Source organism: Thamnophis sirtalis, unplaced genomic scaffold (assembly GCF_051295495.1).
Source record: "Thamnophis sirtalis isolate CommonGarterSnake01/CBP01778 unplaced genomic scaffold, rThaSir2_p1.2 scaffold_1, whole genome shotgun sequence".
Lineage (NCBI taxonomy): Eukaryota > Metazoa > Chordata > Lepidosauria > Squamata > Natricidae > Thamnophis > Thamnophis sirtalis.
In genome coordinates this window covers 46,161,195-46,183,826 of record NW_028261381.1, presented here as the reverse complement: position 1 = coordinate 46,183,826, position 22,632 = coordinate 46,161,195, and the positions used below count along the sequence as shown (strand labels likewise).

At 36.6% G+C, this 22,632-nt stretch overlaps 1 protein-coding gene across 1 annotated transcript in view; it reads right to left on the bottom strand.

Moving 5' to 3' along the window:
* The window catches only part of DPP10 (dipeptidyl peptidase like 10), a 273,664-nt gene that overhangs the window by 180,904 nt on the left and 70,128 nt on the right, over window positions 1–22,632 (bottom strand). The window lies entirely within an intron of this gene.

Sequence of the window (22,632 nt, the reverse complement as noted above, 5' to 3'; positions counted from 1 at the left end):
ACTGAGAAAAACCATCTCAAGCATCGCACTGCAGCCATCACTGTACAAAGCCCCAGTTACTTTGCACCAGGCTTTGATCCTTGCCATTCTCCAAGCTCTTTGCACCATTTCTTCTTCAAACTGCATGCACAATTCTAGAAATACTTTGGACTTCTGGTCTTTTTCAGGGCACGTAAAAATGGGGTGTATGATTTTAAGAAGAAATGGCATTTGCAATTTGGAGAACAATGTTCTCTGAAGCACTTGAGAGTACTTGACTCCTTCCATTCTCCACGTTTTTGAAGATCTTGTGGCACACCTGGTAATGGGGGCAACTTCACAACTGGTGCTTTGCATAATGGTGTTGGTATGTTCTTTACTGGGAATAATGTTAAAATAGGAAAATGGGAGCAATAGCTAAAATAGGGCCCATTTATAAATTATGAAACATAGTTTTAAGATGGAGAATATAAATTTGTATACCTCCCTAATTGGTAAAAATCATGCTGCCTATATTTATTTCTCAAAAAAAAACCCTCCAACCCATACATATTTGCTATAAGCATTACTCTCTTGCAAAACTCTTCCACAAGCTGCCTAGAAACTTTGTCAGTCTAGCATGAACAAACACATACCAACTGCCTGTGGTTCAGTTTAATAAGCACTGAAATGTTGGTATGAGGACCACATTCATTTTTTGATGCAGTAAATTAAAAATGTAATTTAGAGAGACATCTAAAATATAATGAATTAAATTTCATAGTACTTATTTTGTTCTCATTGCACATGTTATTAACCGAGGGCTAAACTGCATCTTTGCATCCAAATCCTGAGTGTAGAGATAAACTTCTAAATAGCATTTCCTACAGGCACTTTGTGCCTAGCAATGTAACATTACAGTATATGTGGAGAATATAAATTATTGCAAGCCTTTCTAATAAATATTAAAACGAAAGGGCTAAAAGAGGAGGGTTATGTAATTTGCAGTTACACAAACTTGAATTTTAGTTTTATTATGACTGCATTCATTTATTTCATTCATTCTCCACTATAAGCATACAAAAACTCCCTACAATACCACACTCTTGTTCTGACCTAGGCTTTCTGAGACAGTACAAAGCACACACTTAATCCCAAAAACTCTCTTTTTATTTCAACGGCTGGGAATTATGTTCATTCATAGGCCATAATGAGTCACAAATAGTTTGTAAAGAGTCCGACAGAAATCTGCCAAAGTCTTTGGGGATAAGGCTGATAAGCATCCACATTTATCTCCCTTGAAACGCTGCCAAAGACCTAATTGCCAATTAGCTTTGCAAGGCCACATGGAGCATAGAGTCAAAATGGAACTTCAGAATTTAAACTGACCAAAATGAACAAAGTTGCTTCCTTCAAAGGATCATGTGCCTTTGCTCCTCCTTTATGTCATATGAGAAGGGTCAATAATCTCCAAGTCCGACTCACCCCTTTTGTCTTAACTGTTCTTGCCTTCTGGCAGCTCTGTGCATGTGCGCACGGGGAACAGGCTCCCCCTTTTCCTCTTCCTTGCTGGTGTCTGACACTAGAGGCTCCAGAGACAGCACATAACTCCCAGATGACCCTGGCCCCCTCTCTGCCTCCAATGCAGCCCTTGTCCCACCCGTCTCCAGACTCTAGGACTGGCCCATGTTCCTCCCCAAACTCCTCACTGTCTGACTCTGCTGCCAGCTCCGCAGTTTGCTGGCGGACTACAACAACTCTCACATAAGTACAACACACTTCCAAATTAGCTTGTATAATAACTAAATTCATTTTACAATAATTTAATCTACTTACATTATTTACATGAAGCATTCAAATTCAGAAACATGGTATTTAAAAAATTAGTCATGCTCCCCAAACTTTGAGACATTTCAATATTTTCCATGCATCATTAATGATATACTATAAACAAAGTAAGGTTCCCGAGTGATCAAAAATATTTTCAACGTATCTATTAGCAACTCTTTAATGGATCCGTACCTTTCCTGGACTTTCATAATAGCTATTTGGGCTCAGAAAAATGCTTGTTTGAATTCAGTAGTCATTAGTAGACAATGCTAGTTTGCAACCATGTGTCACCACTTCTTTATGTCTCCTGTTTTCATATGTGTATTTTCCTTATCTCACTTGGCTACAGATCAAGCCTAAGAAAAGGCATGGCTCCTTTCAGGAGCTGGCAACATGTACATAGAGGTTGTTTGTGTTGGTTTGAAGCATCTTTTCATACTTCAGATCCAAATTCTGTATACCCATGACTGTGAAACCGGTCATAAATATAGAGCCATAGTTCCTACTATCTTTATTTGGGATACTAAATCACTACAAAATCCAGAAACACACATGGCACTCTGTTCCATTAAAAAAAAACTAGTAAGAGATTGTAGTTTTTTAAAAGATGTTTTTATTTAATGTAAGAACTTGGGCACATGTCAGATCAACCCCTCCCACTCCAGGTAAATATGGCAACCACTCTGTTGGGTTTTTGAAGGGCCTTAAAATCTGGGTCTCTCAGTTCATCTGAAGTCTATATTTGGATTTTGCAGGTCATCCACAATCTGTTGGAGTAGATGGCCATAATCAATTTAATTAATAAAAGAAGGACTCAATGGGTAGATAAAAAATTGAAATCCAGTTTGAACATCTGGCTGACTGTGTGACAAAGCATAACAACAACAACAACAACAATAACAACAACCAGTCATCCAGACCACGAGTCCTCCCAGAATCCAGGACCTACTGATATAAGTTATATAAGATTTAAACAAATGTTTGTAAAAAAATAAAATAATAAATTTAATAAAAAAAGAATTAAACAAAGTCGTCTTCTTGGGCAATCTCTATGTCTAAACCTTTCTAAAATTACAACCATGTACCCCCATCTTATACTATCCATTTTGAATGTCTTTAACTCCATTTATACAACATGATAAACTAAATCAAGTAGGGTACTGTGATTCATGGTGAATGAACCAAGTCTGTAACAGGAGTTAAAAGGATCATTTTAGCCTTTACAAATTTAGAGACAGTTTAAATATTGGATGAATTAGGATGGGGAATAGCTTTCAATGACTTTGACCTTGATGAGGTTGACCTCAATTATACCATAGTGGATTATTTTTGTTTTGGAGGTTGCTGTTTGGGAAGCAAACATTGATAAAAAGGATGCCATTTTGATATCTGAAAGTTCATCAAAAGTAGTCATTGTTCAATTGAAAGTTTTGGAAGATGGGAGAATGTTTTTCCAGCACAGTTCCTAAGTGGGTTAAGCCTGCCATTTGAAAGTGTATAGCTTTCAACACAAGCTCTGTGTTGTGAAGAAAATATAAATATTGATGGAACATTCTGTGTCAGAGGAATCTGACCTGAGTAATGATTAATGAAGCAGGTTTTAAAAGTATAACAGAAAGGATACTTATTTATAGTAAGAAACAAAGCCTAGTATTTAGCTAGCTGAATTCTACAAGGAGAATCAAGCATTATGTGTTCTGTGTGTGTTTGTCTGGAAAAAAAGGAAGACATCTGAGATTTGCACTCTTAGTTAAAGAGCAGACAGAGCAACAAAGAGGAGTTACAAAGTAAATCTCTAATTGTCTGTCCAAATCCCACTACCATCTTGGTTGTTAGGTCATGGCTAAGGAATTATATAGAAATTAAATTTTGAAGTTTACTGCCTGGGGAGGGGAGAAGTTGGTCCCCCCCTCCCTCTCTCTCTCACACACACAGCAAGCATCAAGAAGATTCTTAAAGGATCATGGTGATTCTTTCACTAATGGTCTAAGTGAGATTGAAGCTTAGTAAGATTAGATAAAGACACATGACACAGGGTGGGGGTAATTTTTCAAAGGCAGGATGAGAGAATCACATTAATAAAAAAGAATATTAGTGTTAAATATGCCTAAAGTTACAAGCAAGAATCAGTTTCATCTAGTAGTTAATGCACCAGGCTAGAAACCAGGAGATTGTGAGTAATAAATAGCAAAACAATTGAGAATAAATATGAGACTTTTATATTGACCTCAGAAACAGGAACGCAGAGGCATGCCCAACTTGCAATGACGTGCAGTGAGGTTTATGGCTGGTGAGGCAGTCCTCTTTCCCAACACCCCACTTTCTAAAGCGCTTTCTTTTGCCCACCTGAGCTCTGATAGGCGGGTGAAAGAAAAAAAGTGCTTTAGACAGTGGGGTGTTGGGGGAGAGGAGAGAATGCTCATTCTTCCCCCGACACCCCATTGTCTAAAATGCTTTCTTTCGCCCGCCTGTCAGAGCTCAGGCGGGCGAAAGAAAGAAAGTGCTTCAGACAATGGGGTGTTGCTCAGGCATTCTCTCCTTTCCCCTGACATCCCACTGTCTAAAGCACTTTCTTTCTTTCGCCCGCCTGAGCTCTGACAGGTGGGCGAAAGAAAGTGAGTTTTACTGGACTGTGCTGGTGGGCTGCCGCTTTCTTTTGCCTGCCTCTATGTCTGTGGCAGCCTGCCAGCTCAGGCGGGCAAAAGAGACTTTCTTTCACCCGCCTGGGTCCGCAGCTGCCATGGACACAGAGGCAGGCAAAAGAAAGCGGCAGCCCGCCAGCAGAGGGGGGCGAAAGACCCGCCTCTGCTGGCGGGCTGCCGCGGACACAGAGGTGGGCGAAATAAAGTCTCTTTCGCTCGCCTGAGCTGGCGGGCTGCCCTCCCTGCCTCTTCTACCCCCTTCCCTCTCTTCACTCATCTCAAACAAACACACACACACCAGGAGAATTAAGTTTGAATTCCTCCCCCTCCCTCCAACCCACACGTACACCTACCTTTTCTTTTCAGCTGTTTCACAGAGGATTTCAACTCTGCTCTTGCCTGCCATCATGAAAATGTAAAAATGTAAAAGGAAAAAGGCAAGAGCTGAAGTCAGGCTGGGCTAGTTGCTGCCATAGCCGCCCTGGATGACTCTGCTTAACTGTTTAAAAAAGCCTCTAAAAATGCCCTCTACAGGAGAAGGCAAGAGAACAAAGTGCCTCATCTACAACAGGAATGTTTCGGCTTTTAACCCTTGTTTAACTCTGCTCAAGTGATCATAAAGTCAGACTAGATGAGTCACATGGTTTTCCTGCCTCCTCCTGTAGAGGGCATTTTTAAGAGACTTTTTTAAACAGTTAAGCACTAAGCAGAGTTATCCACTGTGACTCTGGTAGCAACTAGCTCAGCCTTTTTCCTTTTACAGTTTTTTTTTTCTTTTCATGATGACAGTAGTGAGGCTCTGCCTCCCCTACCTCCCCTGACTGCATGTCCCTGCCAACTTGACAATATACCATTGTAGTATAGTTATGGCATATTATTCCATTTATTATGGAAGATTCTTCTTAACTATGGATCCAAATTATATTAGAAACAAAACATTTTATAAGTCAATGTTTTTATCCAAAATATCTTTAGAATAAGTCAAATAGAAAATAGTTTAATTAAAACAATGCTTCAAATTTGAAAGAGTAAATATATAGCTTGGATAAAGAGTACTTCTCATTTACCTCCTTTAATAACATATATACATCAGAATAATCAATACAATTTCACTAGAAATTTCTGAGAATATTATGTAGACTAAAATATTTTTATAGTAATAAAAAAATCTGCTAATAAAGATCAGATAGGTGATAAATTACATGAGTCTTGATATTAACTCAACTTTCTTATGCACAATACTATAGAAATATTAGAGCTGCAACAATATGGTCAAATACCAGTTTCCATATGCTATTTAATATTTCACTATTTGGAACAATCAGAAGAAATAATGGCATAAACATATAGGTTACTACAATTAAAAATAGAAGATCCACAATACATCTTAAAAGAAGCTTGGGTTACTAATTTTAGTAATCCTATACAGGAGGTAAATTGCCTGAAATTATAGAAATAGAACCAGAATATATCTGAACCAGATAGATTCACCTCAGCTTCAGTGCGAGATCTATGGTGAAAGATTATAAATCAAGATGGAACTTGATTTCCATTATATTGGCATATATACCAGTAGTTCTTGACTTACAGAGACAATTGAGCCCAAATTTCTGTTGCTAAGCAAGACAGTTGTTAAGTGAGCTGTGCCCTATTTTACAATCTTTTTGCTATGGTTGTAAAGCAAATCACTACAGTTGTTAAGTGAATCCTTTAATTGTTAAGCAAATCTGCCATCCCCCATTGATTTTGTCAGAAGGTCTCTTGGAAAGTTACAAATGACAATCCTAGGATTTGGGATGCAACAATCATGCTGGTTGCCACCCTAATCCTAACCCAAAGTTTGATCATGTGACTGTGGGAATCCTCAATGGTTCTAAATGTGAGAATTGATCATAAGTTTTTTTTAGTGCTGTTGTAAGTTTGAATTATCATTAAATGATTAGTTGCAAGTCAAGGACTATTTCTATCAAAATTATCCTTCCAAATGTTATAGAGATAGTTTTAAAAAACAGGAGTTATTTTCACATTTGTGGGAGTCATGTGTTAAAGCTTCTGAATGCACTTTTGCTTAAAGTTTGGAGAAGATAAGTAACACCAATAAACAAAGAACTGAGTGCTGCCCAGATTTAGGCTTGCTGCACTTATTTACAAGACCAAATCTCAGGCTTAAAAATAAAAATATTATAGTATATGATATCAGTATCAGCTTAAAGAGTTCAAAGAAAAAAGCTGACTAAATGCTTCTAAATCAGTTGGCAGAATGTCTATGGCCCACATGTTACTAAGCCTCAATAAACTCCACCTACTCCTGCTGACATTAGGCCAATGATATTCACTGACTGTTGGTAATCCTACATTTATCTTGATACAGATAAGAAGAATTTGTATACATATGCATATGTGTGAGAAATATATAAGATCTTCTCTTCTGTATTCATGTTAAATGTACATTGTCTGAAGGAAAGACAATGTTATTAAACCAACACCGGGTTATATCCATATTCAATTGGGTTTAATTTCAGTTTTAATTATTTATTATTATTAAACATCTTTTACTTTGAATCTAATTATTGACTATCTCTGAACATATATGCACATTGCTTTTGGACATTCCTAAACAACAAGAAATTAATCCTAGCCAATATATTTATAGCTATTATAACAATTTGTGCAAAAATATATGGACATTTATTCTCCTTTCCCTCTGGTTTGCATTGTTAATTGTCTTGAAAATCAAATTCTAAAAGCTGGTTATGTGGATATTGGAACAGAATGTATGATTTTTCTCCATTAGCTTACACTGCTTTTCAGCCCATATTCAAAATGGAAAATGAATTATATCATTTCATTTTCAGTTTGTTTTGTTCTTTAGCAATTGTGAATGTTTGGACTACATGAATTTTGATTGGCTACTTCATTGCTGACTTTTCTGCTTTTGTGAGTGTTGTCTTCTATGATTTCCATTATCCCATCTGATTCCCATTGTGAAGAGAACATTCAAACCTTTATCAATGTTGGCCTAAAGCTTGCGCATCTGGCTAAGTGGCTGCTTGCCCTGAATTTCTGACTGAGAACCTCCTTGCTGATTTCCCATCTCGATGCCCTATGACCGTCTGCTTGCTGACTGTACCATGGCTAAAATCATTTTTTCAGAGATTCATCCTCTCCATTCCTGCCAAAATATTTTTAGTCCCTTGGTTGATTTCCATTTTTTCCACTCTATTGTATTTCTACACATGCAACTATTCAATTCTATATAGTATTTTTTTTTAAAAAAACAACCTCATATTTGTCTTTATGAATTAAAAAAATCTCCTTTGTATTTACACCAAATGTAGGATATGGCTAATAAAAGTATATAGATTGAGTTGAGATTACTAAATCTAGATTCAGAGGGCTGCATCTGGAAATAGCCAGATATAGTGCAGATTTCTCTAGAATAATCCAACATGATCCAATACAATTCACTTGGAAAAGGACAGGTAAGCATTTCTATGGACATCTTCTCAGTTTTCTTTCACAAACACACAAAATAACATGCCTATAGTTGTAAATATGTACTTCATCAAAATAATTCATTTTAGCTTCTGCCCTCCCCCCAACCAGGATTTAGCAATCTAATTGTGATTTTTGGATAATGATTATACAACATATATATTTTCCCCTTCAAAAAACACATGGGAGGGATTATGGCAATAATTATATAAGGGGGTCATTTACATTTTTGTGATTTTTTTGACTTCCTAGTCCTGGACTGTTCATTTCTCAGATAGATCTGTCTCCAATTATGAATTCATTTTCAATAAGGGTTTCTTTTAATTATTGGTTTTATTATCTGAATTCTAATTCATGAATTATTTTGTTAAACAAATGAATTCCTTTTGCTGACAATACCAATGGATCATAATTAAAAGTAACAATTGACATTAAAACATAAAAGATGATGAAATAAAAACTGTTTTGCATACTCTGAGAATACATGCTTTTATGTCAAACATTAGTTAGTAAAATTCATATTCCAAAATTCCAAAATGTGGTAAAAAAATAGAAGCAGCAGAAGTTATAAGGATGAAAACAAATATGAGCAGGGAAACATTATATACATACACACACACACACACACAACACACACACACACACACACATTACACTTCTCAATGTAATTTCAGTGAAGTTGATTATGAATCTATTCATTGGATGGCAGATCAAATTCTAAAGTGTTTATTACAGAGTGAGCCATCAAAATTGATAGCCACACAGAAACAATTTGAGGATGGAATCTGTAATTCCCACTCAATAAAATGAAAAACATGCATTGTGATTTTATTTTGACAACACTGCTTATGGGCAACTTTTTCAGAATGTAAGCAACAATTTATAAGGTTATAAAATATTTTCCTGTTCACTTACAAAATGATTAGGCTTGATGTAATTGTTTTGGTTTGAGGAGAGGCAAACATAAAACATCTGAAATCTTTCACCCATCATTTAAAACAATCCAACTATCCCTTCATTTTACAAATTAAGATAATAGTAAAAGTTGGGGAGAGTGTTATAGCCCAGCAACAGCCTGTGCTGCGTTCTAATTGGTCGGGCGAAGCACAGCCTGTGATTGGTGGTTGTAATGACAGTTAAATGACAGTTGGTACCTGACGGTATAAATACTGTGACAGTTGTAACACATTCTGAATCGCTTGTCACCTACTAATAAACATCTTACTCTCTGATTCCATGGCTCCTGCTTCGTTCCCTCACAACACACAATATACAACAGAGAGGAATCTCCAATTTTTGTTGGAAAGATGCAAAATGGCCAACAAAAGAGGAACACTAATTTACAAGCTGCATCTGGAAAAAACTATTGCAAAAACTACTGCAAAAAAGCAGTAGTTCTTGCATAAAATCTATTATTTAAAATAGAGTAGCTCCCTGGGGAAAGTATATCTCAGCCAATATTTTCCATAGTAAATTTCCAACAATGCATTATATGGATTTTATATCATAAGGCAAATTACACCACCTTTTTCTAGATGGAAGCCACAACTCCATTTCCTGCATTAACTTCTCTTATTGCTTATCCACTGTCTGATTGTTCTGCTGCCAGAAAAAGTTGCTTCTGGACATGTCAGGTTTTTGAAGTAGGCCAAACCAGAAAACAGATGCCACAAAGATTACCAGAACTCTGTTGTTCTGACAGGAAAACTGAGTTGTGAAAGCCTCAAAAAGTTTTTTTTTTCTGCCCCCTCTTAATTAAAGAGAATCAAAAGATAAAGGCAAAGGTTTCCCTGTCAGTTGTGTCCAATTCTAGGGCATAATGCTCATCTCTGTTTCTTGGCCGCAGAAGCCAGTATTATCCAAAAAGTAGAATAGAATAACAGAGTTGGAAGGGACCTTGGAGGTCTTCTAGCCCAACCCTGTGCTTAGGCAGGAGAACCTGGATTGATTTTCAAGCTGTTACCCCTGAGGACGTGGACAAGGCCATGGGAGACGTAAGTGCCTCCACATGTGTACTGGACCCGTGCCCCTCCTGGCTGGTTGCTAACAGCAGGGAGGTGACATGGGGCTGGATCCAGGCAGTTGTTACCGCCTCCCTTTGGGAGGGGTTCTTTCCCCCCCGCTTTAAAGGCGGCGGTGGTGAGACCCCTTCTGAAGAAGCCATCTTTGGACCCAGCCGTTTTAAACAACTATCGTCCAGTCTCCAACCTCCCCTTCGTGGGGAAGGTTGTTGAGAAACAACCTCCGGCGGTCCTTGGAGGAAACCGATTATCTAGATCCCTTCCAGTCGGGATTTAGGCCTGGCTACAGCACAGAAAGCGCTTTGGTCACGCTGACCGATGATCTCTGGAGAGCCAGGGATGGAGGTTATGCCTCCGTCCTAGTGCTCCTTGACCTCTCAGCGGCCTTCGATACCATCGACCATGGTATCCTTCTGCGACGACTGCGGGAGGTGGGGGTGGGAGGCACTGTTCTACGGTGGTTCTCCTCTTACCTCTCGGACAAGTCGCAGTCGGTGTTGGTCGGAGGGCAGAGATCGACCCCTAGGCCCCTGAATTATGGGGTGCGGCAGGGTTCGGTCCTGTCCCCCCTCCTGTTTAATATCTACATGAAGCTGCTGGGTGAGATCATTCGACAGCACGGGATAAAATACCATCAGTATGCGGACGATACACAGCTGTATCTGTCCACCCCGTGCCAACTCAGTGAAGCGATTGACGTGATGTGCCAGTGCCTCGAGGCTGTTAGGGCCTGGATGGGGGTTAACAAGCTTGTACTCAATCCGGATAAGACCGAGTGGCTGGTGTGCTTCCCTCCTACTAATTGGCCAAGTTTTCCATCTCTCAGGCTGGGGGGTCAAACAGTACGCCCCTCAGACAGGGTTCGCAATTTGGGAGTCCTCCTGGATCCACAGCTGACTTTCGAACACCACTTGTCAGCTGTGACCAGGGGGGCATTTGCCCAGGTTCGCCTGGTGCACCAGTTGCGTCCCTACCTGAACCGGGAGGCCCTCACAACAGTCACTTGTGCCCTTGTGACCTCTAGACTGGACTACTGCAACATGCTCTACAACGTGCCCTTGAAGAGCATTCGGAGACTTCAGCTTGTCCAGAATGCAGCCGCGCGAGCGATCATGGGTGCACCTCGGTTCACCCACGTAACACCTATCCTCCGCGAGCTGCACTGGCTGCCTATTGGTCTTCGGATACGCTTCAAGGCGCTAGTCGTCACTTATAAAGCCCTTCATGGTATTGGACCTGGGTACTTGAGAGACCGCCTGCTGCCAATTACCTCCAATAGACCGATTAGATCCCACAGATTAGGCCTCCTCCGAATTCCATCTGCCGGCCAATGCCGACTGGCAACTACCCGGAGGAGAGCCTTCTCTGTGGCTGCCCCGACCCTCTAGAATGAGCTCCCTATGGAGATTCGAACCCTCACCACCCTCCAGGCCTTCCGCAAAGCCCTTAAAACCTGGCTGTTCCAACAGGCCTGGGGCTAAAGAGCTGTTGCCCCCCGTCTCAAATGGTATGACTGTTGTGTGTTTTTAAATTATGTATTGTTATGTTTCGTCTTTTTATTTCCTGTCTGTACCCCCCTTCCCTGATTTGAATTGTGAGCCACCCTGAGTCCCCTTCGGGGAAAAGGACGGCATATAAATGAAATAAAATCAATCAATCAATCAATCAAACCTACACCACTTCAGACAAATGGTTGTCCAATCTCTTCTTTAAAACTTCCAGTGTTGGAGCATTTACAACTTCTGGAGGCAAGTTGTTCTACTGATTGTTTAAACTATCCAGAAATTTCGCCTTAGTTCTAAATTGCTTCTATCCTTGATTAGTTTCCAAGACTTTTCTGTAATCATGTGGCCAGCATGGCTATACACCAAAGGAACACAGAACACTCTTACCTTGCAATAGTGATACCTATTAATCTACTTACACTTGCATGCTTTCAAACTGCTAAGTGGGCAGGAGCTGGCCATAGGATGTGTTAAATCTTTCAACTTTCAACTTTTAATTTCCAAACATTAGGAGTACTCAATCATTCTGACATGCCTTGGGGATTGTAAAGATATTTGGTTAATATAATTTGGTTAATATAATTTAGATTTGCTTATGTAGAAGTAACTACATAAAATACCATAACTTTTTAACATTGTGTTTGTTTCATTTGGGGCACAAATGCAAGCTGAACCCATTGCAAACCCAGGCTGTCAGCTTTCCAGTTGATAACTCAAGATCTTTAACAACTAAGCCCTTGCACCCCCCATCAAAAAGAATCAAAGCAGGGTTATTGTAAGTTTCTTATTCAACCCCTCTTGTCAGGGAATGATACAGCAAGTGTCCAAATGGAATCAGAGATGCTGACATGAACTTATAATTTTATATATATATATATATATATATATATATATATATATATATGTATGTATGTATGTATGTATGTATGTATGTATGTATGTATGTATGTATGTATGTATATATATATATATATATATATATATATATATATATATATATATATATATATATATATATATATATATATATATATATATATATATATATATATATATTATATATATATATATATATATATATATATATATAAAACCTCTATATATAAAGCAAACTAGATAGTCAGGCAAACTGGAGCACCATATGGTAAATCACAGAGCATACAGGACACACAGAAGAAAAAGGCAGGAAAAGAAAAGGAAACTCCCCCTCCACACCCATAGCAACCAATTACAGTGCAGGTTGCCTCCCACAGGAGCCAGCACTCTGGTACCAATCAACTACAACAGTGTGTTCAGGCTCACTGCACAATCCCACTACTCCAGCTACTAAATTTAAATATTTAACACCTCTTCTTTCCCACAACTAAGTTGATGTTTCTTTATTTGTTAGTTTGTTAATCTTTGGTCTGACTCCAATGACTTGGGGTGATTACAATTTCTTTTAAGAAAGAAAAGAAAAACAATGCATGGATAGAAATAGCACTTAGCAATAATACTTAGACATATACCACTTTACAGTGCTTTACAGCCCTCTCTAAGTGGTTTACAGAGTCAACATATTGCCCATAACAATCCAAGTTCCCATTTTACAGACCTCGGAAGGATCAAAGGCTGAGTCGACCTGGAGCCTGGTGAGATTTGAACTGTCAAATTACATGCAGACAGCAGTCAGCAGAAGTAGACTGCAGTATTGCACTCTAACCACTGTGCCACCATGGCTCATATAAAAAAATAAAATAAGTATATTTTTTTTTAATATTTTAAAAATATTTTTATTTCAAAATAAAAAAAGAACCTTGGCCAAGTGGGAGGACAATGGTCAAAACCAAACCATTTGATTTAGTTAGCATTTCCTGCATTCCTTTTTCAATGTTACCTCTAAATGCTTCTACAATAAGGCAAAAATTATGAAGTTGCCCTCTATTAATCTGCCCTCACTGTCAAAGTGACCTCAGGGCACGTTTTATGCTTCACTTCCACAGTACAATTTTCCATGTTATGCTCAAGTGCTCAGGTTTGATTTGGATAGCATACCTCAATTTCTTGCAAGGTAACTCTAGCAGTGCACTGACACAGAGGCAGGAACACTACCCTGATTGAGTCAATGGTTATCATAGGCTTTGATGTGCTTTAGAACTACCTTTATTGTGAAGGTTACAATAGAAAATATCTTGTAAATATTGGAAAAAAAAACTTTGTTCAAAATTTGGAAGAGCTACTTAAAAAAAACCCTACTTTCCCTGAGATAATGGCAATTTCCTCTATGTAGAGCTACCCTTGATGATGTCTTGAAAATTGCAGCTGACATGGAAAGTTATGCTTTGGAAAGGAAGATGGGTGACATTTAAATTTAATAATATAAATTGGGTTTGGTTTTATGACTTTTTATTGTGTTTACTGAAAGGCATTTAAACGTCTTAGTAGAGGTAGCCTAGAGATATTTGCAAATAAATCATTGGCACATAAATTAAAAGCCACTTGTATTATAGGATATTGATTTAAAAATGAAGAGTCCATACTCTCATAGAACATACAATAACAAGGGAAATTGGAGGTCTTCTAGTCAACCCTCTGCTTGAGCAGGAGACCCTATACTATTTCAGTCAAGTGGCTGACCAATGTCTTCTTAAAAGCATCCAGTGATGGAGTACCTGCAACTTCTGAAGGGAAGGCATTACATTGGTTAATTGTTCTAAGGAAATTTCTCCTTGATTCTAAGGTGCTTCTCTCCTTAGTTTCTATCCATTGTTTCTTGTCTTGCCTTCTGGTGATCTCTCAATGAATTTCAATAACACCAAAATAGACTAGGCACTTAAACAACTGGCTAAGAAACAGTAGAACCCAGGCATGGTTATACGAAATAAACAAGAGGAGGTAATTGATGAAACATGTGGCAATATTATCATGCATATGCTGCAATGATACATACTAGCATTAGATATTGGGGTGGAAAATGGCTTTTCTGTAATGATATCACTACATACGTGTTATTTGGTTTCCAGATGAAATATTGGATCCATTATATATATATATATATATATATATATATATATATATATATATATATATGTATGTAGGTAGGTAGGTAGGTAGGTAGGTAGGTAGGTAGGTAGGTAGGTAGGTAGGTAGGTAGGTAGGTAGGTAGGTAGGTATGTATGTATGTATGTATAGGGCGGGGCATAACCTTTTCCTAGGGGGTCACAGCAACACTTGTAATAACAACACAAATAATTCATACACCTGTTTTGTTCCAATTATCAGTAACCCAATCCGGATGACGTTTCAATTTGTTTGCAATCCATTTTCGATTGATAAACGTCGCTCCAGCATCGCAAGCCTCTCGAAAGGCAATGCATTTTATTCTGTCAATGATCCTTTGTTCTTCCGAATCGAATTTTCCAGCCATTCTTAAAGCAAATTTAACATTTAATAGCTCATTCAATTCAGTTTTTTATGGGCTTTAAAATGAGGTGTCGCGGAAGTTGTAAACTGCTGTCGATCTTGCTGTGACCCCCTAGGAAAAGGTTATGCCCCGCCTGTATGTATGTATGTATGTATGTATGTATGTATGTATGTATGTATGTATGTATATTCCAAAGCAATGGTTGTAATATATTATTACTTCTGAAAATGAAATTTTCTGTATCTTTTAATAGTCTAGCCCTTTTATAAGTTTAAGTCTTCTAATAACCATTTTAATAGCTCATTATTCAGTGCAAAGCTGAGTAATGTCTATTTCCACTTTGGCTATTCCATCCTTATCTTTCATAGTGGTCTTAATTTCAAACATTTTGTATCACTTACCAGATAGCATTTTAAATTTTCACTTTTTATTAAATGTTAAAAATCAATACTAGTAAAAGTAGATGCATCCTCATTTAACATCTTTGAAGGTTTGGCATACATCTATGTCTCTTTCCAGAATCACATTAGTGAACATGGGATGATCTGATGGAATTTAATTAAAACATAAAAAGATACAGACCACAATCCAGACAGCCCATTAACTTGCTCTCTGGAGAATGAGTATGCAGAGCCAGGCTTTCAATATTGCTTGTTCAGAATATTAGGCAGCAACATCTGCAAACCACTTGTGAAAATATTTGTGTCTGTTTGGTCAGCAAGAGAGGAAAAGAGAGACATACATACTTATGTATGTGTGAATGTATGTATGCATGTGTGTATGTATGTATGTACGTATGTATGTATTTTTATATACATCATATACTGTATGTGTATAAGTATGTCTGTGTGCATGTGTGTGTGTGTCTGTGTGATGGTGTTTAAAGATTTGTGAACCCTTTTTGAATGTTCAATATTTCTGCATAAAAATATGGCATAAAATATAATCTGTTCTCCATAAAAGTCATAAAACTAGATAAAAAGAACTCACTTAAACAAACAAATTCATAATATTATATGTGTCCATTAATTTATTGAAGGAAGGGATCAAAAATAGATATATTGTGGCTACATAGTTCTTTTTTTCTGATGTTATAAGATGTAGGGATCAGATTTTAGGTCATATTTATGCAGAAATGTTGAAACTTCTGGTAGGTTCACAACCTTTTAAGCACTACTGTATATATTTATAGGTACATGACCTGATGTTCTACTATGTGTTCCAATACTTGTCATACATCGGCCACCAGAAATTGGGTTTTTCCAGCTGCCTATATCCCTATATCTTGCTTTCTTGGCTGGAAACTGGCATGCATGGAAATTAACTGAATATCCTTCTTATAACAGAAGTTGTTGCTAATTTAATTTTAAATCAAAATGTAACTTAAAATAGAAGTTGTTGCATTATTTATTTTTAAATAAAAATGCTTTCATCGTTTAAATGCAAAGAAAAAATATCAACAATGAAAACTAAATTTAGAATTATTTGTGAATAAGTTATACAAGTATATTTTTATTTATCTTAATAATATTTCAATGGTTGTCATCCCATAACACTGCTGATAGAATTTATTTTTGACCCTCGGTAAATACTTACTTTCACATTCCACTTGCAAAGGATGCAGATGTCCTGGTGAAAGGAGAATCAGCATCTTATCCTACAACCACCATAAAGCAGGCTGATGCTTCCTTATTCAAAACTCCCATCCCATTCAGAACAAAAGTTTAAAGGGATAACAGCACAATTAATGCTAGTCCTCTTGAAGACAGCACTACTTTTATTTCATTTAAATTTTACAGTTGTCTCCTGTCCAGCTGGTAGTGATAAAGTTTAAATAAAATATAATAAAATACAATATCATAATAAAATCAAGATAATAAATAAATTGGAGGAAATAAAAACATAGTCTAATTAATAAGACCTCCCTGGATAATAAGCCCAATTGGACTTTTGAGCACATGCACTAAATTAAGCCCTCTCCCCAAAATAAGCCCTCCCCAAAAATATTGCAACACAGGAGCAGTTATGAGGTGATGACTCTCGCTGCCTCTTGCACCTCAAAAATAATAAGACCTCCCCAAATATAAGGTCAAGCACTTATTTTGGGGGTCAAAATAAGACCCTATCTTATTTTTGGGGAACACAGTAGTAGACAATCATGTAGGAGATAAAAGGAAGTATTAGGCTATAGATATAGTCAGAGGTGAGTTAGTATAAAATGGCAGGTCTGTATCTAGGGTCAAAAAACAGGTAATACACCTGATTTTCAGAGGAATAACTTTTTTCAAAGCATGTGACCACAAGCAAGAAGATTCATTCTTACATCTACATTCATATAATGAGTCTGTTCCATCTATGAGATGCTGACAATGCCCTCCTTGAATATTGGGAAAAATACATAAAGGGAGGAATGTTTTCTCTAGGAACTACTTCAACCAGTCTGCACAAATTTCTGGGAACATGGTCATTATATGCTAGGGTTACATAACAACCCTGTGCTCCCTCTCTCCTTCTCCATCTCCTTCTCCCTCCCACCCTCCCTCTCTCTTTCTCATCAGCATCAGGTCCATGCCTTCAGAAGTTGTATGAGAATTGACAGGTTCCCTCATAATGGCAGTGGAATATTTGAAGATGACAGAATACTCTTCCCTCTCAGTTCTCCAGTTTCATTCAGTATTAAACCAGGTACAGTGCTGCAAGTACAGTTGGTTCACCTCAGAGGTGGGTTCCTATCAGTCCGCACCAGTTCGGTAGAACCGGTTTGTCAAATCTACCGAACTGGTTAGAAGTTCCACCAATGGACCCGGAAAGCAGGCCACACCTACAGAAGAGGTTCCAAAAATTTTTGAAACCCACACACAGACTCACACACAGAGAGAAAGAAAGGAATAAAGAAATAAATAAAAAAAGAAAAAAGAAACAAAAAGTGAGAGATGAAAGAAAAAAAGGAAAAAGGGACAGAGAGACAAAAGGAAGGAGAGAGAGAGAGAGACAGAGAGAGACAGAGAGAAAGAGAACACATGGCCGGCAAACCACTCCTACCAGGTCACATGGCCAGCAAGCCACTCCCACAAAGGAGGCCACACCCACAGAGTAGGTTCGAAAAAAATTTGAAACCCACCACTGGTTCACCTGCTTCATTCTTCTCATTTTCTACTCTCCCCTATGGACTCATTAGAAAGAGAAATGTAAAAAGAACAGGGAATTCCCTAGGAATTTATCTTTTTGTCTACAAACTTTATGTTCCAGTTCAAAAGACCTAGCTGACTTTGGAGAGTTAATATAACCCCAGAGATCCCCTAGTTGTCAGCCCCTTTCTACTATGTTTAGCCATGTATCCATGTTGTTAACTCCATGATCACATAGTTAAACCCGAATAGGACAATGCACCACAGCCAACTTGCCATGGCCAATTCACCACGGGCAACTTGCTGCAGAACAACTCACCATGACCAATTCACTGTGGGAGAACTTGCTGCGGGACAATTTAACAATTCTATTTAATTATTTAAAATATTTTTAATTTTTTTTTTTTTTTGCATTTCAGGTTTAATTCTGTCTTCCTTTTGTATCCTTTCTTTAATTATTCTATTCCACTATTTCTTTGATATTAGTGTAATTCTTGTCCCTCGGTGAGATCTCCTGTGGCGAGTTGACTGTAGTGAGTTGGCTGTGGCAAGGTGGCCGAGGTGAATTGTCATAGATCCTAGTTGAACATATTGGGTGAACAAGGACAAACATATCATTAATTCCAAAAATCATCCCACAGATTACCATGTTCTGATTATATCATTGTTGATAAGTATTCACTCATTAAGAACCAAGGCATACATCTCTTATTTTTGCTGGATAAGGACAATGGACGTATTACACAGAATGCACTGCATATTAGATTTTACAAGTGATCTGTGTTATATATGACATCACATTAAGGGATGTTAACATCATACTCAAAATAAGCTAATGCTTCTGAATGAAAGAGATTGGCTGTGAAATAGCAAAAGATCTAATGAAATATTTAAGACTGCATTTGACAGGGTTTAACAAAGACATATTTCCAAACAGTTATAATAAATTATGGAAAGAAATAAAAAATATTTTTAAAGATGGAAAAACTTAAAAGTTTCTTGGGTTTCATTACAACAATAAAATTAACTATATTGTCTAAGATAAATATCTTATTTCAAATGGCACTGATTGCAATATCAGACAATTATTTGTAGAACAGCAAAGAGCACTTAACAGATTCAAATAGAGTGAGAAAAACCAAGAATAATATTCAGTTTACAAGACTCATTAAAAGTGTGGATTTTTAATTCCTAACTTTAAATTATATTATTGAGCAGGCTGTTGATCATGGATAATATAATGGGCACAATCTCTAAGTAACAGAACATCAAATATAGAAGAAGCTGTCTTGACAAACAGACTTTATACAGTTTTATGATAGCTAGAACAAAGGAAGAAATTTGAAGGGGGTATATTTATAAGACAAAGTTGGTTAACTATTTAGAATCTTCTGAAAATTACATTTCTCTATTAGTACCACCAACAAATTGTTTTTTACTTCAAGGATAACTTTAGCAAGAAATAATTAATTATTCATACTACTATGTTGCATCCAAATTCAGAAAATAGACTAAAGACAAAGCAAGAATTGCTTCATAAAGGAAGGAATATACCAGTTAACTAGAGATGAGTTGTTGCCGGTTTGGCCTGGATCGGGTAAAATGGTAGTAGCGGTGGTGGGAGGCTCTGCCCACCTGCCTGGAAGCTTCTGTGCATGTGCAGAAGCATCACACATGGGCAGGAGCACGCCTGAACCGGTAGTAGAAAAATTGGCAACCTACCTCTCCAGTAACAGATGTATAAATTGCTGGAAGAAGAAAAAATGACCTTAATAAAGGAGGGACTTTAAGATGATAATATTAGAAAGAGAGATATACAGAACAAAGATCCTTTATTGGAATGCATCTACAAATTTTTAATGAAATATGGCATGGATGCAGAATAAAAAAAAATATGACAAAGTAGTTGCTAAGTTTCAAAGAAGTAATCACAGTGGTAAGAAGGAGGAAATAAGCATTACAAACTATAATATGAGAGAAAATTGAAAAAAAAATGTATTATAGGTGGTTTATTACTTCATCAAGTAACTCCAAGATGAATAAATAATGTAATAATAAATTTTGGAAATGTCAAAGTTAAAAACGGAACATTTTGTTACCTGTGGTACTAATGCACAAAACCTCCTCAAAAGTATTTGTAGGAAATAAATCACAATATTCAGAATTTTAAAAAACATAAAATTTGAACTGAAATTGCAAATATTTTTATTCAGGATAATTCTAAAAAGCATAACTGAAAAGTATCATAGTATATCTGGATATGTGTGTATATATACACAAATACATAGATATACATATGCCTACATTGAATTGGTGAATAGGCAGTAATGTCAAAAGTGATAAGTTATACCCATAACAGAAGTTTAACCAAATTTAAGTAAGAATGACTCCCCTCTATATTATCCAACACCCAGAAAGGCAGATGCAAACATTAGGAAATATGACTTCTAGGAAGAGTCAGGAGACTAATTAAAAACAACAGGTGAAATGACTTAAATAGATATAAACAAAACAAATTTCAATGTTTAACATTAAATATTAAAAACATAGAATAAATATTTAACTAGTAGTTAGAGGTTGGGAAAAAAGAATGGAAGGGGGAATGAGTCACCGACATTTTCCTTCACAATACTTTTACTTGTGTCCTATTTTCATTTTGCCTTTTGTATTTTTGTTCTTAACTTCTTTGTATTATTCAAGCTTATCTAGTATAACATAAAAATATAAATATTCCATTCATTTATAGAAGACAAAACCACAAGTATGTTTGGTCTAGAATTCTTCAGCTCATCTGAACATGTCTTTCTTTGCCAAAAATATGGCCTAATCTTAGGAACCCCTGCTTGTTATGACACAAAATGGAGGTGATTGATTTTCAAGTTCTAGATGAGCACAAAGCATATATCTAGAAATATTATTAACTATATTAATTCAAACATGAAAGAAGACTGTGATAAATATGATTCAGTTTTTAAATACTTAAATGCAGCAAGTACAGTAAGTACAAACTTCTGTTTATATTAATAAACACACACACATGTATACACACACACACAAACTCTAAGAGCACATACAGATAGTTCTTGACTTATTACCATTCATTTAGTGACTGCTTGAAGTTACCACCAGAAGTGACTTATGATTGGTCCTTGCACTTACAACCATTGCACTAGCCCCAGAGTCATGCATCAAAATTCAGACTCTTGGCAATCAGCATGTATTGATATTGATATTGATATACATTGGGTGCATCATCCTGTGATCACATGATTGTCTTTTGCAACATTCTCAACCACTTTCCAACAAACAAAGTTAATGGGGAAAGCTGAATTTGCTTAACAGCCATGTGATTCACATGGTGATTTGCTTAATGACCATGCAAAAAAGGTACTAAAACTGGGCACAACTCACTTATTTATCACCTGCTTAGCAACAGAAGGTCCTATCCCAATATGGTCTTAAATTGAAACTACATATGCATTCATTTCGTGTATATACACTTGAAAACAATCAGTGTTTGAACAAAAAATTAAGTCTTTGGAAGTGGAATACTTTTCATTGAAAAGTATTCCATTCATTTTTACTCATACATAATTTCTTTTAAAAATGTTCCTAGTGAATTATTGCTTTATAATTACTAGAATACAATAAAATACATTTTAATAATTGCAACATAAATTAGGAAGAAAGCATATAAAAAGAATCCTTTCAAAAGTGACAGGTTTGAATAATCAAATCCATTTATCTATTCGACAAATTAAAGTAACATTAGTAACATTATTTGTTTATTATACTTGTACAACTATAAATTCAAATCTTATGAGGCAAGATATTGAAATCAAAGCTGATATTTTAAAAGATCTCAATGTGTTTTCTATTACAGTGTAGGTACTTAAGATCATCAAATGGAGAAGAAAAAGATATATGATCATTGTAACTAAATGTAAAAAAGAACAGAAACACAGGAAATTCCCTAGGAATTTATCTTTTTGTCTACAAACTTTATGTTCCAGTTCAAAAGATGTAGCTGACTTTGTAGAGTTAATATAACCCCAGAGATCCCCTAGTTGTCGGCCCCTATCTACTATGTTTAGCTATGTATCCATGTTATGTTAACTCCATGATCACATAGTTAAACCCGAACCACAGCCAACTTGCTGTGGCCATTGTAACTAAAGAGTCAGCAAAAGAAATATGGAAATTGATTGCAGAATGAGTGATGAATATTATTCAATAATTTTGATGATTTTAGTGCCAATTTTGTAAATTAGTATTATAGCAGAGTTTATACTATGAATGAATGTATCATTATATTTCCATTGCCATGTCTTTGCAGCTCCTATTTTTAGTTCTATCACTAGTTATAGGTTAAGTAATCAGTCATTTTTTTAAATCTACAATCTTGATGACCTTTAACATGTTTATATGAAACAGATCCAATTATTTCACATAGCACATCTTCTCTGATTTATACATTTTATTCAAGGCTCTCTAGTTGCCTAAACATAATTCTCAATCATTTTTGGGCTCTTTTTTCAGTAAATCACTTCTCTTTTTTATTCTCCGTTCTCATATTGCTTTTTGCCCTGGGGCATAGAAAAGTACACTAGCAAAAAAATGTTTTGTAAATATTGCCATTTTTTACAGAAT